Source organism: Rattus norvegicus, chromosome 19, assembly GCF_036323735.1.
Source record: "Rattus norvegicus strain BN/NHsdMcwi chromosome 19, GRCr8, whole genome shotgun sequence".
NCBI lineage: Eukaryota > Metazoa > Chordata > Mammalia > Rodentia > Muridae > Rattus > Rattus norvegicus.
This window is the reverse complement of record NC_086037.1, coordinates 33622604-33644112: the sequence shown is the minus strand read 5'-3', so window position 1 is coordinate 33644112 and position 21509 is coordinate 33622604. Positions and strand designations below refer to the sequence as shown.

The 21509-nt window shown below is 45.1% G+C and overlaps 2 long non-coding RNA genes across 10 annotated transcripts; one reads left to right on the top strand and one right to left on the bottom strand.

Moving 5' to 3' along the window:
• Nucleotides 1–466: 466 nt before the first annotated feature.
• On the bottom strand, nt 467–14771 carry LOC102553117 (uncharacterized). Of its 8 annotated transcripts, XR_005496749.2 has the most exons (6): nt 13374–13529; nt 11650–11805; nt 10984–11094; nt 4061–4261; nt 2666–2744; nt 467–1909 (listed from the first exon to the last, which is right to left on the bottom strand). It is a non-coding gene; the product is annotated as an uncharacterized LOC102553117 (long non-coding RNA). The 8 variants fall into 8 exon arrangements; XR_005496747.2 differs by having other exon boundaries at nt 2666–4261; nt 13374–14646; XR_005496748.2 differs by having other exon boundaries at nt 467–2744.
• LOC120098500 (uncharacterized) lies at nt 13542–20271 on the top strand. 2 transcript variants are annotated; one of them, XR_005496750.2, is made up of 4 exons: nt 13542–13674; nt 14260–14335; nt 14529–14578; nt 14688–20271. It is a non-coding gene; the product is annotated as an uncharacterized LOC120098500 (long non-coding RNA). The 2 variants fall into 2 exon arrangements; XR_010060425.1 differs by having other exon boundaries at nt 14529–20271.
• Nucleotides 20272–21509: the final 1238 nt, after the last annotated feature.

The following is a 21509-nucleotide window of genomic DNA, read 5'->3' as shown; positions in this document are numbered from 1 at the left end:
ATAGTCTCTCAACAAACCGTTAAACTCCACAACAAACTAATAAAAAATAATTTGGAATCCAGGGCATGATTATGGTCAGGGAAGACACTGAGGATCATTTCGTGTTGTGATCTGGGAAGACCTAAAATAGAGCACTCTTCAATTACCATAATTTCTACTGTCATTGCGATTTCTGTACATAAAAGCATTTGGTCTGAGGCCCAACAAATTTATCTGTAAATTACACAATAAAGGGTAAGGGATGGACCTTCCTTTGAAAGAACAGGCAGAATCAGTCATTTATGAGGACATCTTCATGCTACCCAACGTGGGGGGAAAAAAACCCCAAATGTGTACTCCATTATTGTGCAAACTTCTGGAGACTGTCACCCCGGCCCACACCCACCCCTCTCCCAAGTTTAATTAAACCAGTATCACACTGAGACTGGAAGGAAAACACAAAGATACAACAATAAACAAACATTAATCATGATCATTACATACATTTTATTACATGAAATAAACAATACCGTGGAGCTCTCCCCAGACGACAGAGTTCTTCCCTTTGGATAACATCCGAAGGCAATTGAGGGGTAAAAGAATACTAATAATGGTAATAATAATTAGTATGAAAGGGGGGAGGGGCTTATCAACACATAAAGCAGAAATCATACCCCTCCTTCCTCTGTATTAATCTCATATTTGCTCATTTTGTCTTTTTAGGGTCTAATAAGGGTTTCTTCTCACTGAGTTAAATAAAGAAAATGTATTTCCTCATTTGTCGCCTTGCTTTAGTGTCTGTAACTCAACTCAGCTGCCCCAGGGCAAGTCAATACTCTCGGTCTGCAGCACAGAATTCCACCAGGAAAGAGGGGGAGGGGGTTCTGAGCCCTCAGGTTCAGCCTGAGACTCAAAACCAGAGCAAGAAAGAATGACAAGAATCAGGGTGACGCCTTTGCTGTGACTTGAGAAAGACCAAGTCCTTTTCTCAACAGAAGATCTTCCCCCTTGGACTCTGAATTAGGAAGGAGCCCCCTTAGGAGAAGGCCCTTTGTTTCTCTCTCCAAAGGGGCCCCTGACATTCTTTCATATAAAGAGCACACGGGGACCTACCACTAAATATATAACACGGTTGTCCAGTCCTATTGTCTCATCTCCACACTGGAAAGACAGGAAATAGGTCCTCTCCTGCCGAGTTACCCATTAAAGGCCATGACACCAGTCAGACACAAATCCTATGTAGTGGCTCCACTAATTGGCCAGTCCCGAGGTAGTTCTGTTGTGTGTTACCCATTTTAGAGACCCTGTTCCTGCACAGAAAGGCTCATCCTTGCAGGTTCTGCTATATGGGATAGTGACTCAGAGTAGGAAACAGCCTAGGTGTGTGTCTTCTTGAAGATGCTTGGACAAGTTACTGCTCAGAAAGGTGATGGAGATGCTGTTCAGACTCCTGGGGCTTCCAGGAGGAAGCTCCCCTGTCTCCCACTGAGAAAGGGGACTAAGCAGAGCATTTTCTCTGCGACCTTCCATTCCTGCTAAGAATCTGAGTGTTGATGGTTTACAGTCCAGGAGGAGACTCCGCTTCTGGATTCAAATGGTGGCTCTCAGTACAGCATGCAAGCACTCTCCGGTGGGACAGTGGCCTATTGGGTGGTCCTCTGGAACTTGTTAGAATGGCCCTCAGCTCAGGAAACAAGAGAAGCGTGCTTAATAGGGGATTGTTCTTCCTCAGAACAAGACTTTCTCCTCTGTGGAAGCTCTTGATGAGAAGGCTGGGGAGCCTCTATTGCTGCTAAGGGTTGGTCCTAGACACCAGGAAAGAAATCCTGAAGTGGGGCAGCTTTCTCTGGACATGGTGTGCATCTGGCCCTCTCTGCTGGAGATGAACTGGATGTTACATAGAACCCACAAGAGATCTCGGCCCCCATTCCTTTTGGGGGGAAAAAAGAAAGAAAAAGGTGAGCGTGCACCCTCTCAAGCCTCTTCCCTCTGTCAGTCCCTCAGGGAATGTCCCCTACCCTCTGCCTCTATCATAAATACTCTGATTAAAATGTAAATTTAGCCAACCTATCAGCTTCCCATTAAGGGGACTCTTTAAAAACGCTGTTAATCAGCTGAAAGATATGTAGTGAAATGCCACTCGTCAATTGTGACTGCTTATGACAGTTAACAAAGCTTTATATTTGTCCCAAACATGTGCTGATCCATCCATTACGCCAAGGTTCACTCTCACGCTAATTGTGCATTCTCCTCTCTAATGCATTTTTGCTGTTATCTCATAGGCTAATGAAAGCCAGGAAATCAATAAATATAAATTATACATGCAAAGAAGGACTGCTACGAACATAAAGTTTCTAATTAATTGCACTTGATTAATTTATATCCTTTAATTATCTTGCTAAGCCACAAACAACATAAATATCTTTGCAATCTGGTTATTGCTATGTCAGTCATAAAAAAGCAGACACAGTAAATCTATGAAATCTAGCAAGCCGTATTGCCAGAAAACATGAAATGGTATAGCCCATAAATATTATCGAACTCACTCAAGACACCGATGAATAATTTGAGGGTGACAAATTAACACTAAATATGTTGCATGGTTATTTGACGAAGGTTATAGTGATGTTATAAGTTTAAATGGTACATATGGAGTAAGCGGGGGGGGGGGGCGTGCATTTCTTACCTCTGGGCTTATAAAACTCTTTTCACGCTGAGGAGGAGTACAGTGTGTTGGGGACTCAAATGCAAATATCCTGTGTACTCTGGAAACAGAACTGTTTAGCAAGCCGGCCACGAGGCATATTGTTAAGGCTTTGTTTATCACTTTCTCTTGGCTAAGCTAGACCAATAAGGAATAATCCCCCTGTCTTCCGCAAAGGCAAAAGTAAAATGTGTGTTTCAAAGAGCAATTGAAATCCCAGAAACTGAATACAGTTTGGAAGAGCTAGATGCCGCGTGCTCCCATTGTCTTATGGGACTGAACTTTTACATGGAGAGTGGTTTCTTTTTTAATTTTATCTGACTCTCTGAAGCCAGCCATCTGTCACTTATCTGAAATCTAATCCCCTCTGTCTACCAAGCTCGCTCTTTGTCCTAGGCCACCGCATATTACCAAGTATCTATATCTACAAGTTTCATAAGTGTGTAAAAAGAAACTGTATCTGTCCTCAGCTACTCTCATACAAAGGCCATCTGTCAGCAACTGAAACTATTCTTTTTCTTTTTTTAAAGCATCCAAAGGGATTTGCCCTTCACCAAGTAAACCCACTTAACCCTTCCAATAAGATTAACTGTTATTTGTTTCCATTAAATAAAAATGACCACACTAATATACATTTAATAGTTCCACAACACTTGCGAAAGGATCGGCTCTCCTGTGGATACCTTTTGTAGATAAAACACACGCGCATATAAATATAGGAATTATGACAGCAATTAGATAACCCGGAAGGGTGGGGGTGGGGGTGGGGGCTGGGGGGTGCTCTCACTTCCTCCCTCCAGTCTGCAATTGTGAAAAGAAGGCAGCATAAAATATAGACGCCAGAAAGTATCGTGCCCTTCCCGCCCTCAATTTTACAGTAAACAGCACTTCTAGTTATAAAGTATGTCTGAATACACACAATTATTAAGATTCAGGGGACACCCTGTGACTCCTGCCCCTTCCCACTGTACATCCTTGGGGACGTTTTTATGATTCTTAGGCGAGGCCGTTTCAAGCCTTTATATGTGCGGTGTACAAGCAGAGTTTCACTCTGTGTCTCTGTAATTATGGGAATTTGGTCCGGTGGGGGGCGGAGGAGAGGACTGTATTTAATGGTACTAATGTGACCCTACAATAACATTTGGGAAGTTCTATCTCCTATTTCCATCCTAAAGATTGCCAACATCGTTCGGATTAGCACTTCGGAAGCAAAATAAATAATGCGTTTTCTTCGATGGAAGGGCCCCGGGGAAAGACGTTGGTCATTTTGGACTTTCAAGTCAGTTATAAAGAGATCAGTGTGCTCACACATACTCAGACAGGGAGGCCACACTCTGTCCGTGGGACAGCTGAGGTTTGAGGACAGACTCAGTTTACCTCCAGTTCCTGTAGCCTTTCTTACACCTTCATGTGTTGCAAGCTCCATGTTGCCAGCAGGACCTTGCTGGGGCAAAGGACAGGCGTTCGGGAGATGGCAGAATGGAGGTGACAGATGCCGTCAGTGGGCATGAGGTCGAGCCCACCATGGCCTCGCAATCCAGCTGTTGGTATATGCAGGGAAGCCAGGCACCTTTGTTTCTGCAAGGTGGTGGGGTGAGGTGAGAGTCACAAAACAAACAAGCAAAGAAAATGGAATTTATTTTCTTCCTCAGAGCTTCTAGACTTGTCTCCCCTAGGAAATCCTGAATGCCCGGTTTCATGAGAAGGTCCAGTTAAAATGGTTCCCCAGCCCGAACAGATACCTGGCATGTGTCAATCACAGTCCATTTCCTCTCTGCCTGGAGCTGGACCTATAATTTACCCTGACCGTTTTGCTTTTTTCAGGTGATCAGTTGGGTATCAGAACGAGCATCCATCCCAACCTGCCTCAGGCTCCTCTCCAGTCCCTCTCCTTCGAGGCCACAGCCCAGGCCCCAGACTTCAAGTTTCCCACCCGGTGAGTATCTAGGGAAACAGGAAGCAGCCTGGTGATGTGCTCTCAGCCAGAAAGGGGCACGGTACCTGCGGGAGATAGGTAAATCTCTTGACTCTGAAATCAGATCGGGTGAAGAGCTTTTCAGACCAAACTCATCCGCCTGGAGCTGGTGCTCTAAGGCAATGGTTCAGTGTGTGGAAAAGGCAGACCGTTGATAAGTATGGCTACTGTTCTTTCTCTTAGCCGAAGCGTGGAAAAATACCACGTGTCCAGCAGGAAGTATGTGTCCCCAAGGCAGGTCCCCAGCTTTGTCATTTTCGATTTAATGCACCTATGTAGCAAGCCGACTCACTAGGTTTGACTGCAATTACCTTATCTTTCCTATTTTTAGTGACAGGACCAGATTATTTTAAGTGCATTTTATAGAAAACCCTTCTTTACTGAAGTATAAAGACTGTAATAAAGACAATACAATGTTTTGAAACTGTTTTAAATCCTTCACTCAGCATTGCGTCTACAGATTTAACATGTAGGGGTTCTAATCTTACTGCTGCTAATTAGAGCTTTAGTGTAATTGTGCCAACAGGGCGCTTGGCATAATAATTACTATTGAGAGACTCTGGTGGCGAAGTAACATGCCTACATAATGCAGATATGTCTACGATTACAGTGCAGTCACCTTTGTATGTTGACTCAAGTTGGATTTTAACCAAGTAAGGGGTTATTTTGCCTTTATAATAAAGCTTAAGAGGCATATACATATGTATGATTTAGGTATCTATTTTTCCTCTCTCAGCCTTTTGAATATTAATTAGCAAGAACTTCAGAAGAAGGCAACGGGGACACATTTCGTTTTAAAGATCTCACAATGTGGGACCCGTCACTCTGCGAGTGGGATTCTCCATGCTGCTGTGTCAGAGTCTGGTTAGATGACACAGAGGCCTGCTCCTGGAATGTATGCGTGGGCGGGGGCTGGGGGTGGGGCATTCTGGAGGAAGGTATCCTATCGTTGCTTTGAGACGGACAGGGAAATGGGAGGCTCACGAAGTGGACCGGTAGAGACCTCAGAAACGGTCTGTTCTTTCCGTCTTCAGATTACAACCTGCGTTGGAGAAATGCCATCTGTTCCCAGGCTAGACCGCGCAGCTGAGTTGACAATGTCCTGAGTTGTGTACGGCTTTCTCTTAGGGGAACGTTTGAAAGGACAAGCCGAGTCGTTGCCTATAGTGTGCGTTATGTAGGTGCACACATAGGGTATGCACTGTTCACTGTCATCTTTCTCTAGGTAGGACACAGCAGAAATTGGGCCACTGGCAAAGGCCATTCTTTGTTCTAATATGTTTGTTGCTCTGAGGTACACAGCCTATTCCTGCCCCTCCTGCCAATCTGTATGCTGAAGTGGCATAATTTTTGGACAGGACGCAGCTATGGTTTTCTTTCTTTCTTTCTTTTTTTCCCTCTGTGTGTGTGTGTGTGTGTGTGTGTGTGTGTGTGTGTGTGTGTGTGCGTGCTTTGTTTTTTTGTTTTTTGTTTATTTTTTTGTATGAATGTTTTTTATTTTTGGCTCAGGTGAAAGAGTTTCTACAGAACTGATTTCTCAGAACAATAAGTCACCAGAGAGGGTCACTGGTCATTTAAAGTGCTCCAGAGAGGATTTTTTTTTAGTGTAATAAATATATTTTAAAGGTACTGCCCAATGGCCAAGAGCCTGACCCATAACTCCATTTTTAGCTCAACAGCCTTGTTTTTATCGCCCCTTAGTGCCTCACTTTTAAAGTGACAGGAAACCAATTTCTGATTACAAATCAATGGGTTAGGATGTCACCCTTGGACACTGAATGCAGCTGTAAATCCTCCAAGTTGCCCGTGATGCTGGGAAACTGGGGGTTGGGGAGTAAAGAAAGTTGCCTTGTACAAGGAGGGTGGAAATGCCTGTGTTAACGTAGTGTTTAATATCTCCATCTTGGGGAAGACCCAGGCTGTACCAGCATACGTGCAACTCCTTGCAGCCGACCAGCCCAGCGACTAACAGGGTGAGTTGACCATGCAGGCCAGAAGAGCCTGTAAATTTTCCATTTTGCTCGGGAGGCCGTGACCCTGTCCTGCTGAGGAGCAAGTGGGATCTCTGTCTCCTGGACACATTCCACCTTTGCCATATCATGTTAACCAAAATACCTGTGTTCTTGTCATGTAAGACACCTTTTGATGGTGCACCTTTTTTCCCTCTAAGCTTTTAAGGTAATCTTAGAGAAATCATCAAGCTATAAAAAGAAATCAATAAAAACAGAAAAGGTTCCCATCACCCCGAAAGAAATCCATAATGTTTGCATTTTAATAGAGACGCTACAGGGGCAGACCCGTCATTTTCTTTCTGATGTGGTCCTTTGATTTCCCTCGCAGCTCACAGGGCTCTTGACTTCTTTGAGAAAAGGGATTATTGAATTGTGTGTCTCCCTCAGATGTACTTGATCACTCAAGTATCTGTACTTACGAATGTTAGAGTCTGTTCAGCTGTTGTCTCTTTGGGAGCTCATCATGCCTGTCATCTTAATATTAATTGGGTTTTGTGTTGGAATCTCAAGCCCCACATTGAGTGGCTTTCAAGAGAGAAGATTACGCTCAAAGCCAGATACAAAGACAAACAAATTTAGCATAACAATTATCATAATTGCAGAAACATTCTGCCGCAAAATCTAAGTGAAGCTGATTAAGAGCCCTTCTGCGTTATCAAATATTAATCTGGTGTCTACAGTCTAACCTGGCTGAACCTAAGAGGCTTCGTATGGTTTTATGTATTCAGAGGCTTCCAGAAGCTGGACGGAGACAACCTAATAGCACGAGACGGCCAAGCCTGGATGGTAAAAGGATCTTTGCTGAATGTAATCCACTTAAATTGAAAGTAGTAACAGATAAGATCATAAACCTGAAATCAGAATTAAAACCTATCCTGCCAGTGAGACCTTTTTTTTTTGCGTTAATTCCAACCACATGGTCACTCTGAAATGTATTGCGGAAAAAGGATTCTTACTATGCTTTGCATCTCAAAAACAAGGTCAGTATCTTTATGGTCAGTCATCACAATAAAAGGCACAGTCACCCAAACCTTCCCTCCCAGGCTTTCCTGATACCCATACAATGTTGGAAGCTGGAGCGTTCCTGCTAAGTCGGAGAGTTCATTTTATTAGTAATTTTCAGCGGCTTTTAGTTTAATTGCACAATTTCCCCAATTATTAAAGTTCGCCCTGCGTACTTAAGTTCATTAGCCATTGTCAAATGGGCAAATTACTTTGCAATTTTAATATTTGTTGGACAAAGTACGCTAATAGAATCACTCTCCAGACCCAGCCTTCACTTCGCCACAGCTCGGAGTGCAGCTGTGATAGGTGCCTGGAATTCCGTCTCCTTTTCCTCTTTCTTTAGGACTGTCTCCCTCCTGCTCACGACTTCAGGCACACAGGTAGGCTTTTCTGTCTGTTGACTTCGGAGTAGGGGAGCCCAGGAGGCCAACAGTAGCACTGATAGCATTGTTGCCATAAATACATATGAAAAAAGTATCCAGGGTGGTCAACTTCTCAGACAGGAGAATCTTGCATAAGTAACATAGTCACGTACATGTATCAACCTATAGCAATAAGACTGGACTTGTCTGGACTTGTCAATAATCAATAAATCAGCTTTTCAGTCATGTACATTTAGATCACTGTACTAACACATCACTGTATTAGCTATGCTAACATATTTTGCATGTATGCTAACAAATTTTGCATGTTTGCTAACATATTGTGCACATGCAAAATATGTTAGCATAGGTAATACAGTGATGTGTTATATATATACACACACATGTATGCATATTTAAATTTTTCCACAGTCTAAGTGCTGACAAGACTCTCTGTGACAATTTCTCTCTCTCACACACACATTCATAACTCACTATATTACACTGAGCTGCTCAGTATGTGTGTGTGTGTGTGTGTGTGTGTGTGTGTGTGTGTGTGTGTGTGTGTAGGCTGGACTTAAATAGACATGCTTACCCTTGCAACCAAAACACCACTTTCTACTGGCTTTGCCCCTTGCATTTCTGAGAGCCCTCTCCGTGCCCCAGCACAGCTCTCATTTGATTAATGATGCTGGGTTTGCTCCCTGGCAGTGCCACCCCACCCATCCTCTAGGGATGCCGATTGTTGAAATGTACCAGTATCACTAGTCTAAAAACATGTGACCCCACCTGCTGCCGACTGTGTACCCTGTGCATAGAGACTCAACTCCAAAATATCTGGGTACTGAGGCTTCCAGCCCTAGAGGACAAAACCCTGCCAGCACGGCTTATCTCCCCAATAATTAGGCTTGTGTTTCTGCTTTATTAACTCCAATACAACAGCCCCCTGCCCTCTGTCACCAAGGAGACTAATAGATGACAGTCACTGTGATTTGGAAGCCATACAAATTAAATGACTGAAGTGAGAGGAAGGGAAGTTAAGGCAAGTGGTGTCAAGATAAGGCAGTCCATCATTTACATAGGAGTTTTTCTAACGTTAAGCGGGTGGGGGGGCGGGGCCGGGTGTGTGTGGGGGCGGGGCTTCATTTTCCACGTGTCAATGCTACAGTGTTAAAACAAATCATCCCAGCTTCCCCATTCGAGCTCAATGACAGGGAATTCCCAGATGTTTCTAGCAGTAATTGATGGTCGATGCCTGAAACCAGGATTGCCTTTCCTTCTCCCAAATATCCAGGCCTTTTTTTTTTTAAACTTTTCCCCAAGATGAGCTTTTCTTCTGTTTTCTGTGTGCGTGAGTCCATGTGCCATGTGAACCTTCTCCCACGGGGAGTCAACAGGTCTAAATCTTCATCTTCCCTGGGGCGGATTTGTGATGCATTTTTAACCTCGTGTTTTTCCTTTCAGGGATTTTGCCCCCCCACCCGCCCCCCCCATAGGGGGAGGGGAGACATCATCACACACCTTCTGTACAATTAAAACTACCCAAAACCAAAATATCGGAGGCGGTGGTGTGCATCCAGTCATGCCAGTTTCCACCAGTCTTCTTGGAGCTGTGTACAGTGATAGGATTTAAGCAGCCATGTTAGCTCTGGCTGCATAGCTGCCGGGGCTGGAGAAATCTGATGAGATGTGATTATCTCCATGCAGAAATACCAGGGTGGTTGGAAGATAATTTGAAATGAAGTTAAAAATGAAATGACACTAAAGCTTCTCTCCCTTGTGTCAAAACAATCACATCTTCTCTGTTCCTTTCTTCTTCTCCCCTTTCACTTTGATGACACCAGCTCACACTGGGGGTGGAGACACACCTCCTTGCAAACTGTAATCCTTGGCTAATTTTAAATTTCAGATGATTCTGTTTGAAAGACAGCTCTAAGTTTTGATCCAAAAAAAAAAAAAAAATCAGCTTCCGGAGATCGCAGAGAGAAGCTGCCATTCTGGCTTTACTGAGTAAAGCCTTAGACACTGCTATGACTCACAGACCCGAAATTTCCTTTCCCCATGCTAGCACTGTTCAGGTATGAATAGCATGTCTTGATAATAAATGACATTTGGTTGCAAAAAATGTCTCTGAACTTTAGCTTAAAGGAAGTGAAAACATTTAAATAAATTTAAAATGTTAAACACTGTACTTATTGAATCATTGCAAATGGAGTTACTGTGTCAAGTGACAAGTTTTTAAAACTATGTAAATACTTCTTACTTTAAAAAGATGTATTTTAGTTCTAGATATAAGGCTATGCATTATCTAAGCTGGTAGCAATAATTCACAATTTACAAAACCAACAGTGAGGGGTTGGGGATTTAACTCAGTGGTAGAGCACTTGCCTAGCAAGCGCAAGGCCTTGGATTTGGTCCTCAGCTTTGGAGAGGAGGTGGCATGGGGTGGGAGAGACAACATAACAAAATTAACAGTGTATATTGACTGCAATAATTAATATTATGCCCCTGTGCACAGATGCAGTAATCAGATCCCTTGATGAAAACTTTTTAAAATTCTAAAGTGAGATTTCGGTCTTGTGCTTTTTCTTCCTTTCTTTCTTTCTTTCTTTCTTTCTTTCTTTCTTTCTTTCTTTCTTTCTTTCTTTTGTATAAAATGTAGCTGGGTTCTTCTGCAAGCTTCAAAAGTTCCAGCAGCATTGTGGAAAACAAAGTTTAGAGTTAGTTTGCACAGGACTATACAGCTCTGTGTTCACTACAAGGGTGGGGGTCATAAAAGCAGAATTCACTGTGGGCAGAGGGAAAGTTTTTAAAGCTCTATGCACCCAGTCGTCAGTCACTTAAGAGTAGGATCTGCAGGCCCCCCCCTGCTCCCCCCTTTTCTTTCCATTCTGCAGTGCTAGAGATGTTTATACCGATAGAGGGATGACACTTAGTTATATTTACCCGTTCTAGGTCCATTTAATCCCCCGCTGTTTTCACTCCCATCAAATCCATTATCCCAAACAATGCTACATGTATCTTATTGGAGTTGCGTGCAGACTGGCCTTGTTTACTCTGAGAAGACAAATTTTATGGCAACAATTAATTCATAGTCCAACCTCACCAACGCAGGCCCTGGGCTAGAGAAGCTGCCCCAGTGGTTCCTCCCGTCTGCTCATCTCACTGCTGCTTAACTTGGTCCAACTCTGGGTCTGTCTCCCCCACGTCCCCAATTTTTCTTCACAGTTTTACATTTATGGTCATGGAGCCCATGTGTTTCCAGAGGTCACACAAAGGAGCCCCATCTTCCAGCAGCCAAAGGCTTTTTCTCTCTCTTTTCTTGAAAATGGCTTGATTTTATTCCTAATACAATTCAGGCTTTCTTTTAAGCCCAATTTTTAAAAAGAAAAGTTAAATAAATGAATTAAAAAATAAAGAAAAGAAAGAGAAAAGGAGAAGACATAATAATAATAATAATAATAATAATAATAATAATAATAATAATAATAATAGGGGAGGGAGAAGAGAAAGGGAGAAGGAAGAGAAGGAAGAGGAGGAAGGGAAGGAGGAGGAGGAGGAGCACTCCCTTGTTTGTTTAGAAAGAAAATCTTAGGTGATCTTCCTACTTACTTTTTTTCCTTTTCAGCACTTCTTTGTCTCCCAGAGCATGTTGTCTGCTAATATGGAGGCTGAACAAGCGATTTGATCAGAAAATGCAGACCTGCGCTAGCTCACAGCCAACAGTAAGGGTGAGGGTATCATGTGTGTTTGAAACTCCTGGTTTCACTAGGAAAAAGAAAGATGCCGTGTGGTAAACTTTAACATCGACGCCTTAGCACAGCCAGAACTAAGGCTCAGACTAAAGGAAATCACCACTTAATTCCACAAACATTGTTGCAGCCCAGGAATGGCACACAGACACACACAGAGACACACACTGAGACACACGGACACACACTCAAAACTTTTGAGAGGTCCCCTCCCCAGCGCCAGCCGAGCACACCAGGATCATAACGTGCTGCGCAGCGCCATCTGCTGGCGGCGGGTGCGTCACCTAAATCGCTCAGTGTCGCTGCGGGCTGTACTAGGTAAGCGTAAGGGTCTCAGAACCTTTCTCCCTCGGGGTTCGGGCTACCGGCCAGTCCTGCCCGCACAAAACCATAAAGAGCAGGCAAGCGGCGCTGTGTAGGAGAGAAAACTGGGCAGGAGAAGCCGTTTCTCAAGGCCTGTTGAGTGTGTAAACCCGGGAAGATGGATAGGTTTGTAAAAGGTCCTCAGAGATTTTGCCCAGGTTTTCAGCATCCAAGAAGCGAGATTTCTTTGCGTGCAAGCACAGGATGCCTCTCCCCTTTTGTTTCTGTCTGTCAGCAAGGTATCCACAGGCCTGTCTTCACGTGTACTGTGTGCCCCAGAGTTGCTGAGCAGTTCCCAGAAACAGCTTTGGGATCTAGGCCGTTGCTTTCCTGTTGCCTTTAGAGGGGAAAGGGGACATCAGGCTGCCTTCACTCATCCGGCTCACGAACCTCTGCAGGAGAGTCCTCCCCAGGGGCAGAATCTGAGCTACAGTGGACTCCGCACTCATACCTGGACTACATGGACCAGCAAGCAGTCTCTCTGAGGAAGCCCCTACTCCCACCTCTGAAGATGAGTACCATCTTATCCACGATGGCTCTTTAAGGCCCTCATGTGGGCAGGAATCTCAGCAGGTCCCCCTTGTCCCTCTCTCTCCTAGGTCACCCCAGGCACACAAAGCAGGTTTAGAAGCAAGGGCAGGAGCAGCTCCTTTCCCACCTTCCACAGGCCACTTGTTCCTACCCTGGCTGGGGTTTCTCTGGGATTCCTGGAAGACAGCGTTAAATAATTTCCCCAGTTGCTCTCACTTTCGCCCCAAACCGAGTTAGATTTTTTAGAAAGGAATACAAGGACTTTAGCCTAGGTTTAACTGATGAAACAAGCTAGGCAAGCAAATTTGAAATGCAGATGAGGAGCGAAGGTGTTTTGCTGTCACGGAATGTCCCTCCTGTTTTCCTTTCTCCCTCCTTCCCTTTCTTCTCTTCTCTCTCCTTTCTCCCTTTTTCCCTTTCTCCTTCCTTCCCTATTCTCTCTTCCTCCCAGCTTCCCTCCCTCCCATCTTTCCTCTGTACCTCTCTTCCTCCCTCCCTCCCTCCCTCTCTCCTCCTCTCTGCCTTACTCCTTGCTTGTGTTACTCTGCTCCCTCCAGCTCCCTCCCTCTCATCTTTTTCTATCCTTTTCTCCTTTCTTTCTTTGCCTCCAGCTCTCTTCGTCTCTCCCTTTTTTCCTCCTTCCCTCTCTCCTTGTCTCTTGCTTTCTTCCTTTTTTTTTTCCCTTCTTACCTCAATGCTCTGTCAGGGCCCTGTAGCACAAGTCTTTAGATGGGAACTGGACTTGACAGAGACAAAGTAATTTGCCCTGCTACACAGTGAGGTCAAGGTAGCCGAGCCAGAAATGAGTTCTCTAAATTCAGTCTGGGTCTTGGTCGCCAGTATTAGCTCTTCTCCTCTAGAACAACCCACAGGGTAGGACACCCAGTCACAGAGCCAGGCCTTACAGAGTCATCCCAGGGACCGAGAACCATCAAGAAAAATGGCATTCCTTTGTAAATACCCATCTGGTCACCTGAGCAACTTTACCACAGTGAGTTGTCCCATGGTGGCCCCTCTTATGGAGGAGCTCCAAACTTTTCTGTGACCGTTGTTCCAATTTATTTAAAGGATTTGTCTATCAAGTGATTCTAAACGCTTGCCTTACAGGGAAATGCTAACTGCCCCCCCCCCCCGATCAAAAGTCTTGTTTTCTTGGATTTTGTAGGTAGATGCTATTTGAATTAGACAAATTAGTTCATGTTGCTAGATACTATTCCACAGGCCTGCAATTGTTTCTATCTTGAGACTTCTACACGCGCAGCAAAGCTTGGATCTGTGTCAAGTGAACCCTGGGGCTGCAGGCTCGGTTACTTCCACACAGCCTTGCCTCTGCCACTTACTATGGCTAAGCTGTGTCTTCCTTCTTTTGAAATTGGAGGGATCAATTCTTGTATCTAATCCGGACCTAAAATGCTAGGTTTCTAAAAACCGTCCCCTTGCACTACCATTTGTTGATGTTCTACCTGGCATGGAGCAGGGAAAACTGCACCCCAGTCCTCAGTGGCACCGGGGACAATGGCCAAGCAGCCTGGGTTCCCCAAAGCAGTGGGCACTGAAATCGCATTTGTATTTAAAGGGAGAAAAATGGTGCTGATGAGGCTAAGTTAATGGAGGAAAAGGTCTGCTTCGCCCACAACACTGATGTCTACAAGGTAAGAACGTAGCTAACGAAGGCTCCTGAGAAGCAGGGACTGTGTCCTGGCTGCTGTGCTTGAGCACAGACTCTGGGGCTAAATGGGCCATAGCGACAAGAAGTTCCAAGATAATGGGCTGGGTCTTTTACAGCCACATCCCAAAGGCCCAGACATGGCTCCCCACACAAGGTTCTCCCGTTCTTCCCAACAGGAGAAAAGGAGCAGGGAGAGACGTGACCCCTTCTGCATCTGAAAGCTGAGGTCTCACAGTTTTCTAACACACCAGAAAGAGAAACAATCAAAGGTGTGGAGGAGGTGATAAAAGTTCGCTTCCCTCACTCGCTCTCTTTTTTCGCTCTTCTTCCTTCAGTCTCTCTGCAGGTGTCAGCCTTTATAGGGAGCGGCCCGGTAAAACAAAGATGGCGCCAACATCCAGCCCCGTCTGGATATAAACAACTTATCGCGCATGCGCAGGCTTGTCCCCTTGCCAGGGCGGCCATAGGTTATCCGGCGCCCTCCTGTGGTGAACAACAGTACTGCGCATGTGCGGGTTTGTACCTGGTGTCAATCTGGCCGGGGCGGTACCATGCTAATGGGGTGGTTCATGCTCTGCCAATCCCTGGAGGACAAGTAGCAGGGGTGCTAGTGCGGTGATTCGTGCTCCGCCAATCCCTGAAAGACAATTAGCATAGCCCCAGCCTGCTGTGTATATAAGGCGAGCGCTTTTGCCGCTCGAGGTCCCCATATCAGCAATGAGGTGGTCCTGCAATAAAGGCTGTTGAGAAGAGTCAGACCGTGTTGCATCTTCCTTGCAGGCCGAGGTGGGCGCGATAAGCCTTGAACTTCCTTCTGTGAGAAAATCACAAGGGGCAGTGGGGAGCCGGAAGGCTGGAGAACACAGGTTGCCTTTGCAAAGGGTGCCGCCTGTTCTTCGGGCCTGGTTTCCCAAGCCCAGACTCTGTTCATATCCCTGACTCCATAATGCATATCAAGCACTTGAGTATGTGCAGCACCTCACTAAAGGGGGCCCATGAGAGTGGGGTCCTTGCTCTGCAACATGGCAGCCGCACAGAGTATTTCTTCTGCAATGTCTTCCAGTCACTTGGAGCTGGTTCTCTAAGTCAATGGTTCCCAACCTGTGCACCACAACCCCTACAGGAGTGGCTTGTCGGACATCCTGCACGTCAGATATTTACACTGGGATTCATAACAGTAGCCAGACTATAGTTATGAAGTAGCATCAAAGTAATTTTACTTGGGGGTCACCACAACGCGAGGAACCGTATTCAAGGGCTGCAGCATCAGGAAGGTTGAGAACCACTGCTTTAAGGAGGGACTTTTGCTTCTTTTCCTGTTCCATTTGGAGAGGCTATTGGCCAGGTCTGAACTTAACTAAAAATGCACGCAGGGCCGGGCAAATGTTAACTATTGAATGACTACAATTCAAAGAACTCACTGAGAAGAAAGAAGCGATTGAACAGCTCGACCAAGGAGACGCATAAGGTTGCTTTCTTGAAGGTTAAAACTCCCTCTTGGTGCCGTTGGTGAGTATTTGAAAGACCTCACTGGGCAAGATGGGGTCTGCATTCAGACCGGATAGTGCTTTATCCCCACTTTAGGGAGGAGTAAATTGAGGCCTAAGGAAATTTAGAAACTAGAATAATCAAAATGCTTCTAAAGAGTGAGACAGAACCGGAAAGTCACTTCACTAATTCAAACATCTCCATTCTCAGTGAGCTCTGATTAGGGGCATTCGCTGCTGTGTGACATTCGCATTTACTCTCTGCTGTGGTTGTGGAGTGCTGGGGTGAAACTCGGTCTTTCATATGAGAGGACAACACTTTACTCCTGAGCTACCTCCTGTCTAGCTTGCTGTAGAGCATCTTAATAGCTCCCCAGGGAGCTAATGAAGCTGTCCGATCATTAGGCCCATTTTATGGATTCAAATTATGAAGGGCAGGGATGAAAGGGCTGGGAACGCCAGCCGCTAACCTGTTCATCCTACAGGATTCATGGATGTTGTTGCTTTCTCTTTCCTCAGTTCGTAGTGAAATCCTAGCTAGTCCATAATCTCTCTTTTTCTGTCTTCTCTACCCCTCTTCATTCTTTCTTCTCTTGTCTACAAACAATACACACACACACACACACACACACACACATACACACAGACACACACGCTCACATGAAAAAGAATGAAGGATGGATGGATAGACAGACAGACAATATTAATTCTTCATTGGTCATAGAGTCTTGCAGATGCAGTTTTGGGAGCTGTCCATAGTTTTGCAAGTAGGGGGGGCAGTAGCAATGTCAGTAGCAGCATTCCATTTCAGGATAAAGACACCAACAATGGCTGTTGGAGAGTGGAATCAGCTCCAAGTTGAGTAATAACATCCAGGCTGGCTGGCTAAGTCACCACCTTAAGCGGTTGGTGTGTACCGCAATCAAGGTTCATCACTAGCATCGTGACAGAGAGAAACCCGCGGACCTCCCATAGAACTTTTCATGTCAGAAAGCTACCTACTTCACAACTATTTATTTGCTACCTCCTATCACGCTTGTTTGCCTCATTTCAGGGGATTCACTCCCACCTCCATCGACATCTCAATACACTGGAGAGGGCAGGATACCAGTCTTGGGAGGGGAAAATCATTTCCATCCCAGAGAAGCAAGTAGCTTCTGTACAGGAGACTGGTGCCAGACAGAAACACTTTAGGAAAAGGCCCAAGATCTTTCTCATGGGTTTCCAGAGCCAGGGAGCAACTTAACAGTGTGCCAAAGCCAGGGTCTTGTAGGGTCCATGAAGGAGGTCTCTCCCTGTAGACAGGCTCCTCACTCTCCAGTGTGTACAGCCCCGTTGACTTTTTTTTTTCCGAGCTGGGGACCGAACCCAGGGCCTTGCGATTGCTAGGCAAGCGCTCTACCACTGAGCTAAATCCCCATCCCGTCCCCGTTGACTTTTGACAGCTACTCCCAACTATCTATCTCTCTCATCAGGGTACTGGATGGGTATAGAAAGTCAGGGTATTCCAGGAGCAAGCCTGAGCCCCACATTAGCCACTCAACTCCAGTGACTAGTGAGAAAAGAAAGGGGAATCATGTACTCACCTTGCAGAGGCACCGGGCATGGAGTGTGGACTGTGAGAGCAGGTTCCTTGTACCCAGCTTCCAAGACAACCATTCTATTCTCTTGGCTACCCAGTAAGGATAATAACACACGCATCACTGGGGATTTCTAGGACAGGTGAAGGCAATCACATCCAACAATTCTGCGCAGACCCTGACATACCATAAGCCACAGTCACTGAGCACTTTCTAAACATCCAGATGGAAAATATTTACTTGTTGTGTGCCATGCTGTGTTGGCCCCAACTGCTGGGAGCAGCCATTGTCTATATGGAAATCAATGTGACAGTGTTCTACTAAGTCTTTATTTACAGGAACAAGTAAGTGGCTGGCAAGATGTGGCTGTCATGTGTAGCTTTCTGACACTTGCTTGTTGGTGTTCCTAATGGCTAAATGTTGGCAGTGTCGATGATGGGCATCGTGATAATGAGCCATTATACACAGAGAATTGTGGGTAAATAACAAGACATGGTCTCTATCTTCTGGTAACCTGAAAGTGTCAGGGGAAGGGAAGCTTCTCTTCAGAAACCTACATAAGGTCCACTCTACCCAAAAGGGATATTAAAATTAACAGCTGTAAAATGGAGAGCTGTAGGAGTCACTGGAGTTACTCATTTTTTGTTTTGTAAAATCCCAACTTCACCCTAGGAAAAGTTAATCAGAACGACGTCCCACTTTCCAGATGTTATATTCCATTTAGAAACTTTTATTTAGAAACTTTCACCTTTTCCCAGGAAAGATCCAAGTGGACAGTGCTGTCACACACGGAAAGCAACTGGAGTAGCCCTCCGTGAAATAGAGCATCGCAGAGAAGGAAGCTGGGCTGCTTGGTCTGCACTCAGCCACTTCGCTCAAGTCAATGCTGGGGCAGTCAGAAGAGCAGCTTGATGTGTTCGGAGAGGGCTCTTGAACTCAGTCAGCAGCCTTGAGAAGTCACAAGTGGAACAGATCATCCATAATGCCAAGGCGGAACTCCAGAGATGTCTCCAGCAGCTGAGGGAGGGTGAAAAGTGTGTTAAAGACCACCTACCACCATCTGCCTGGCTATCGTCTCTCTCTCTCTCTCTCTCTCCTCTCTCTCTCTCTCTCTCTCTCTCTCACACACACACACACACATCTATACCAGTCAATATCAATTTATCATCTATCGTCTATGTCTATTACCATATCCTCTCTCTCTCTCTCTCTCTCTCTCTCTCTCTCTCTCTCTCTCCTCTCCCCCCTCTCTCTCTCACACACACATCTATACCAGTCAATATCAATTTATCATCTACCGTCTATGTCTGTCTACCATATCATCACTCTCTCTCTCTCTCTCTCTCTCTCTCTCTCTCTCTCTCTCTCACACACACACACACACATCTATACCAGTCAATATCAATTTATCATCTATCATCTATGTCTATTACCATATCATCTACCTCTCTCTCTCTCTCTCTCTCTCTCTCTCTCTCCTCTCCCCCCTCTCTCTCTCACACACACACATCTATACCAGTCAATATCAATTTATCATCTATCATCTATGTCTATTACCATATCATCTACCTCTCTCTCTCTCTCTCTCTCTCTCTCTCTCTCTCTCCCCCCTCTCTCTCTCACACACACACATCTATACCAGTCAATATCAATTTATCATCTACCGTCTATGTCTGTCTACCATATCATATCTCTCTCTCTCTCTCTCTCTCTCTCTCTCTCTCTCTCTCTCTCCTCTCCCCCCTCTCTCTCTCTCACACACACACATCTATACCAGTCAATATCAATTTATCATCTACCGTCTATGTCTGTCTACCATATCATATCTCTCTCTCTCTCTCTCTCTCTCTCTCTCTCTCTCTCTCTCTCTCTCTACCTGTGCCTCTATAGCTATATATTATCTACCTCAACTAGACTTCAACATCAGTGAGATCAGTTACATGCTAGGTGTTAGACAGTTGCATCACCTAGCCCTTCCTCTTCTGAGAAGACCTGAACCAAGCTTGATTTAATAGGAGGCCAGCTATTTTCCAAACTTACTTATCTCTCCCTGGCTGAACAGGTAGTGTCAGCATTTCCTGGACACACCTGCTAAGAGACACAAATGTAAGTTAAAAGTGGAGCTCATGCCCACTACAGGACACTAGCAGAAGTTCCATGGAAGGTTCACTGTGTGGCTGTCTCGGAGGGCCTGAGAAAGCAGCTAGACACGCTGAGTTCCGGTCAATGACTGGTATTTACCAAATTCAAATTCTTTAGGAAAGGACATTAAGGTTGGGGGTATAGCTTAGTGGCAGAGCCTAGGTTAAAACAGGCCACACTTTGGTTTCAGAAACTCACAGTAGCCAAAGTAAAAGGCAGTGACTCAGAAGACCAAGGCACTTTGCATGCACTTCTGGTATGTATTCCCCCCTTACTTCCACCTCTTCTGGTGGACTTTTCCCCTTGGAAACCGCCTAGGCTGTGCCTTTGCCCCGCCCCCAATGCATATCACCATTTACCTCATAGGGCTTTGTTCCTCCTCCTGCTCCATTTCCTCTGAGAGATGCAGGCCTTCCGTTTCTCTCTGTCACCCCCACCCTCCAGAACAGTACCCAGGTTCACCAACATGACTAGGTGTCCTGTACTCTCGATCCCTCCTCCCTCCTCTCCTGATGTTTGCCATTAAGCAGGCTTCTGGGAGGTGGGGGTGGGGGGGGCGGACTTGGGGCTTGGAGTTCTAAGCCCCAGCCCAAACTTAGCCAGGACTCTAATTTTCAAAGACAACCACAAAATGAATATCAAAGAATCTGCAGAATCCACATTGGGAAACCTGTCAGAAAATTGTTGGGAAAATAAAGTGAATCAATAGAGTGTCAGGAGACTCAGATGGAAAAAATATTGAATATTCATTTTCTCTGTTTCACAGGGAAGAGGATTTAGCAGGACCAAGGCAGCTGGGGGGATTTCCGGCTTCCCTTGCAATGGTTCAAATAATTTTTTTTTTCTGTGCTGCGCATTGGATTAGTATTCAATTAACTCTTTTAAATTATAATGCGCGACTTCAACACCATTGTTAACGAGTCTACAGTACAATTAGAGTATTTAATAGCCACCAGGTAAAACAAATGCATACGGAATTTCTATAAACAGAAATCTAAATCAAATCCAGCAACTGGGCTTCCATTTGCATACCCAGTCCATGTCAGATTCAGTGATAATGGCAGACACCAGAGAGAAACTACGGAGGCTCCTGTTATCCACATTTAGTTATCTGAAAACCTGATATCAAATCTATGCAGAAATTATGTATTGGGGCCTCTGGAAGTTGCTCAGTGGATTAATCACTTGTGCAAATGTGAGTGAGATCCCTGAATTCCACATAAAATTAAGGCAGGAGTGACAACTGACTATAATTCCGGCACACAAGGCAGAGACAGCAAGCTGTCTAGCTAGACTATCCAGAATTAGTAAGTTCCAGGTTGAGGTAGAGACTCAGCCTCAATAGACAAATTGGAGGGTGACTGGGGAAGACAATGAATGCCAACTTCAGACCCAGACACACGCATACATTTGCACAACATGTGCTCCCCTCTGCGTACTCTTAAAAAGAATGCTTCTTTTTGATGTGGTCGCAGTCCAGGAAATCTGATACACGACTAGAGCTAAGTAAGGGAAGTAATGGGTCCAGATTGTAACTTGGCATTGGCAGGGGTGGCAACTTTGTCTCAATATTGGCCCAGTGTTTCAAGTGTAAGCCTTCCATGGCTAGGCCAGTTCGTGGGTTTAAAATGCAGTGATTGGTCATCTGCATGCTGCACCAGACTGAAGACACAAATAGATACACATGCTGGTGTCTCTGTGAATATCTTACACACTTCAGATATCTACTCTCTCCCAGAGAAAAAGAGTGAATGGAAAACCCAAAGGAGGGCTGGGAAATTGTGGGAAGAAGATATGTGGCTTCATCTTCATGGAAATGTGTGAGAAAGTCTCTGGCAAAATAGAGCTACCAGCTTTCTGTACGTGTCTGCGGTCATTTATTGATTTAGGTTTTTAAGGGTCTTTTTGGAGACAGCATTTCTCTGTATTGTAGCCATTGACTGTCCTG